Raw genomic sequence first — 6,000 nt, forward strand, 5'->3', positions numbered from 1 at the left:
ACAACCCGATGCGAATTGTACCCCGCTCTTTGTATATACATGCAGTCACAATAGAACGCGGAAGATATAGATTATCACTATTTTGGATTTTCAAAATTAACATTTTTTTAATATCCTCGTGTGTCAGTGCCTTTCGACCAGCACCACGTATACCTTTCACTGTATTTAAAGTAATAACAAAGGAACTATCTACACGGAGAAAACGATATCGCAAAAATTGCAATATCTACCGTAATTCCTGCGCTATATATCGCATTATAATATCTTAAAAGCTCCGGAACCTCCTTGAACGTTATCATATTACGCTTTATCTCAATCGAGATTTCAACACAAAGGTTTTGCGATATCATTGTGCGATATCTTTTTCTCCGTGCAGTTTGAACTTTTCATTACTTTGAATAATTTTAAAAATAAGATCCCAAAGTACATCGAAACTTAAATCACGTGCGGGGCGAAGGGACAAACCACCAGCTCCTTTAGTAAAAAGGTCCGAGTTAATTTTTATACTAACATAATCATCAGAACTATCGATAAAATCCATTAAGTATTTAAAAATAGCGGTAAACGCTTTTTTTAAATAATCGATAACATTTTCAGCCTCTGAAGGCTCCACTACCTGAATTGAAATTTCACGACCAGTCGTAAGGAATTTTTCAAAATAACGAGACCTATCCCATTTAATATCAAAAAAGCTCTCCCTCCTTCCTGTTTGTGCACCACCAATTTGTATATGCTGATTCAACGACTCTGGATACAAGAAATGCTGCTGATGAAACTAATTGAGAACCTGGTCTTGGATTAAGTGTCTCTGCTGCAGCTGATGATCCAGTAAATTCTAGTGTTGCATCTGCTGATGCACTCGCAGTTGTGTATGGTAAATCTCGTCCATGGCTGCACTCCTCTCACCTACCTCTATCTCGTTGTCATCGCAAGTCTCAACGTCAATCTCCTCCGTATCCTCGGCCTCACAAGTCTCAACATCAATATCCTTCCCCTACGCGTCCTCGTTATCTTCATTCACCTCTTCCTCTGTTTCTTATTCCATTTCGGTTTCTACAAAAAAATTTGAAAAATTAAAAGAATAATTTTTAAAGGTGTACGAACATCGTTTTAAAAACAAGGACAAATTTATAAGTCACAATTACCTTCTTCACTGTTCTCCGCGTCCATTTTAATTTCAACATGATCAGTTGTATTATGCGCCTGAACACTGTTTTCCCCTTCTTCATCTTCTGTGAAGAAAAAAATTATTCCATTAACATTGTGATTCTTGGAAAAATGGAAAACAAAACTGGGGCAAACTAAAGCAAAACCATGTTTTCTAATAATAAAAAACAGTGCTCCGTAAAATAAATATTTTTAAGTTATCCATGGATATCCAAATTATATTTTTAAAGTTTATTTCAGTCAAATGATATATTTTACATAGAATTTTTTCGAAAATTAAAATTTGAACAAAATTTTGTTTCCAGAGTTGTTTGGTACTTTATTATAATGAAATACGAAAACATATTTATTTACTCATAAATCGATCTTTACTGATTAAAATTCTTACCATGTAATGAAATATTTAATTTTAATTATAACTTCTGAAAATAACATGTACTTGTGAACGTGATATAATAAAAACCATTTTTAAATTCAAACAAAAAAAAATACAATTATGATCATGAAAAAAGTGACATTGCATTAACCATTTTTCTCAATAAAAAACAGAAAATAGACTTTAGACATTTAATTATTTTAAAGTTAAAGTTAAAAAATGAATGGGGTTACTGGATGAATTTCAGATAATATGTTTTCTAAATACTGTATAAAATTCTGTACATTTGAGTGCATTTAAAAATTCGATTGAACACGTTATTTCTTTTTTAGAAAAAATGTTTTAAAAGAACTGAAGAACTCCGGCAAAAGTGTCTAACCAAGCGGATTTCCCCCTTCCCGCAAAAATTCAAACATTTATTGGATACTCAAAGTGACTCTTTATCATAATAAAAGGCTTTTAGATTGAATTTACATCTTATACAGTGAAAAAACACATTTTCAATAGAAATATGTTTCTGAATAAAAACATTATTGTGTTATTTACTGTGATTTTTTCAATAGATATCAAACTTTAATGAACTTATTTTAAAGAAAAAAATGACCTCAAAGTAAATTTTTATTAATGTATGCATGAAATATTTGCTTTTTATAAAGATGAGCTAAAAGTTAGGTTAGAATTCGTATTTCACTTCCAATCACTTATTAATTACATTCTCTGCATAAACTGCCTAGAATTTGCCACTACAGACATCAATTAAAGATTATTCAATCTCACAATGCATCGAAAATTACATTTTTTTTGTTGTTGAAAAATGTGTGTTTTCACTGTATAAGATGGAAATTCTATCTAAAACGCTTTGTTTTTTAAGAATATTTGTTTCTTGTATTTAATCATTGTTTCATACTTTACAAAACAATCGTAAAAACACTTTTATACCAAAAATTAAAATAGATCTTACAAACTGTATCTATTCAATCTAGTTCCAGTTTTCAGAAAAAGGCGACGAAATGACCGGCCACTATTTGCAATACTTTTTAAACTTTGAAAAAAATATTCAGTCTTATGTGAAAATAGTTTTCCTTTCGTAATTATATTTTCTTTAGTCTACTTTAATTTAAATAGGTGAAAAACATATTTAAATATATAACAACCCATTCTAGTGATTTTAAAACTTTTGTAAAAATCACTAAACTGAAATTTGTCTTTTAATCATAACAATAATAATAATAATAATAAACTGAGGAATGAATGTGACATTTAAGAAAAGATTGTGAACCTTCTCAAACTTATCATTCACATCCAGATGATCTTCCCTCATATGTTCATCTCTAGTCATCTGACAACCAGCCCCATCGTAATCATCTATCACGTTCTCATTTCCGTTCTTGTCATCATTACTATGGTCATCCATCACATCGGCCTCACCGTCATGTCTGCTACTTAAATCAGGTGAATATTCCCCGTTAGTGGCTTGACTCTGCTCTTCAATTTCCACAGTACTCCTCTGAATCGGCATCTGATTCACTGGATTCCGATGATGAATATGCTAGGACGTGATCACTGCCGTTCATGGAATCATCAGATAAAATCGTATCGTACTCATCGATGCGATTATCCCTGTTATAATTTCGGGCTGCACAACACAAAACAATTACGCATACAAATAAAAAAATACACTGCACTTTACTTTGACAAAAATAATTTTTCTATGAATAAATTCTTACCATTTATTTTTGCAAGAATTCTCGCATCTGTCTGCATAAATTTTTTTCTAAGACACCTCTGCGTTATGCGCAGAGAATTCCTATTCTCCACAAACAATGTACACTTGGACACTTTACTAGAACTGCATTTTTTTAATATATACTTTAATATTTTTAATAACTCGCGTTTTTTTTTTAACTTTTCCGACACAAGTTCCAGCACGGTGCGGAGATCCTTCGAGTGTGACATCCTGAAACAAAACTGACCATCTACGCGACGATCACCACTATTTATAGAAGACGAAAATACATCCCTCCCCCGTTACCCGCCCGCATTCTTCTAGAAACCTCCTGAACCCTCTTAACATGAGTAGAATTTCCAGGAAATTGTGAAAAAACCTGTCAAAATCGTAAAGATTTACCGAAACGACAGGTACACCTAGTCGCAACTTTGACAGTCGATTACCGTGATGGGGTGCAAAGTGGTTCGTCGCCAAGTTTTTATAAGGACACCCTGATTTCCACTTCAGAATCCATTGGGTTATTCTGTATCTAAACAAAGTAACAAATTTACGACCAAGTATTAAAAATTTCCTGGTACCTTTTAAACTCAAACCTTGCTGTAGGAAAAAGAGATTACGTCAATATTTTACAGAACTATGTAGACTCGGAAACCTTTTAAATATTCGTTACGCTTAGTAATAGATGTCACTGGTTTTGGAGGGTATTGCAGACAGGATAAAGAAAAAGAGTTACGACCAATGTTTCACTGGACAAAAGTAGAAATTGGCATCGTAAAACCTGACATCTTACAAGAGTTTACGCGAAAAAAATGTTTATGGTGTAATCCGATTGACACGCAAGATTCTTCGGGAAACAAGGTTTTCCTTCCAGTACACGTGTTATTAGATATAAATCTCATTTTAAAGTATGAATTTCTGAAACTTTTAAATATTAGTTACGGGTACTATATTTTACCAGCAAGATCTTCGATTTTCTAATTTATGACAGGCACCTACACTTTTAAAGAAAACTTTTTTTTTGTCGTAGACATGCTTGATTATTTATTACATTTTCAAATATACCCTTCCCTTAAAAAGTACATAAATTTACCCTTTCGGTCACAGTTAAACTGACCCTTTTCGCTTAAGAAGAGCAAACTCAAGTACTTTACAAAGAATTTAGAAATCTTGTTAAAATTTATAGGTTTTCCCGGAATAAATAAACTTCAAAGAACACTCTATTCTTTTTACGATTTTTGTGGTAATTTTTTCAAAATTTGCCCATGATAATTCTTTTGATCAGTGAGAGAAACCAGTTTATCTGGTATGAGTCATCGTCACATATGATAGGGAGAAACAAAGGTCCAAGGATGTATATAAGCGGGTGGGAGCTATTTTCAGCATTCAGTCTAGTTTCAATCCTGAGACCATACAGGATACCATGTCTGACAACAAAACACCCAACTAATGGCTTCACTCTACTCTCTGAATAACTCCTGCACAAAGCAACTTTTCACGGGACTTGAGTTGCAGCCGAGTGGGAACCTCGATTCCGTCATAAAACTGGTAAACTCGGCTTTGGAGGGCATTTCTCTCGACTCGGCATCTTGGGCATGCATGTTAAATAACATGGACTATATATCAGACTTCTTCGAGACCGGTTACGGTTACACGAAACCTGTGGAATTAGGTCACTGAATTTTTACGAAGACTACAAAGACATGTTGCTTATATCGGTAAGTGTTAAAATCTCCTGATAGATGAGACACATAAGTACATTTTGACAGAGAGCGTTCAATCTCCTAGTGAAATGCTTATTCGCCAGATTATTGCTGTTAAATTCGAATATTTCAGCGAGAAAATTAAACAGCAATTGCCAAAATCATTTGGTGATTTATACTTTCATTTAGTGTCTTTGGAAATAACTAGTATGTATGCATCCTATGTCACAGCAACAGTAAAATACTTGATAAGAGAGTAATTACATTTTCTGTTAGTATATATATTTATATCGCTAGAATTAAGAACATACATGTCATTGTTTAATAAAAATAAAATAAAAACAGATGTAACCAGGAAAAATACGTTTTATCTAAATCACCTGTCCTTTTATCTTTAACTATTTATTAAAATTTCTTTTAAAAAGTTAAGTTAGAAACATTTTTGAAAAAATGACTACAATTTTTTTTAAATAATATAATTTCGAAAATTAGTAACGTTGATTAAGTTTTTTGAAAATAAGTAAAATTGCGAAAATTTTAAAACTAAAAAAAAAATAAAAATAGGAAATTTTCAAAATTAGTAAACTTGAGAAGGTTTTCTGATAATTAGTCAAATTTTTGAAATTTTTAAAATTGAAAATTTTTGAAAATTACTGTAGTTGATAAAGTTTTTAATAATTAGTATAATTTGAAAATTCAAAGATTTAAAAAAATTTTTTAATTCAAAAAAAATTTGAAAATTTTTAAATTCAAAAATTTGTTGAAAATTTTGGCAATTTTCTATGTTACAGGTCAATCCCCACTCCAAATTCTCCGGAGAACCTGTCATGTTGGATTTCCACTTACTCTTAATTCCCCATAGTACCTGTCATGACGAATTTCGCCCACTCCAAATTTCCCATAGTACAGGTCACCCCCACTTCAAATTCCCCATAGTACAGTCACCCCCACTCTAAATTCCCCATAGTACAGTCACCCCTACTCCAAATTCCCTATAGTACAATCACCTCGCACCCCAAATCCCCCAT

The 6,000-nt window shown here is 32.3% G+C and overlaps 1 protein-coding gene across 1 annotated transcript in view; it reads left to right on the top strand.

The window, feature by feature from the left end:
* The window catches only part of LOC117171857, a 600,209-nt gene that overhangs the window by 568,123 nt on the left and 26,086 nt on the right, over positions 1–6,000 (top strand). The gene's annotated exons all lie outside the window — the stretch shown is intronic.

The sequence above is a fragment of the Belonocnema kinseyi genome, chromosome 4, assembly GCF_010883055.1.
Source record: "Belonocnema kinseyi isolate 2016_QV_RU_SX_M_011 chromosome 4, B_treatae_v1, whole genome shotgun sequence".
In the NCBI taxonomy this organism is placed as follows: domain Eukaryota; kingdom Metazoa; phylum Arthropoda; class Insecta; order Hymenoptera; family Cynipidae; genus Belonocnema; species Belonocnema kinseyi.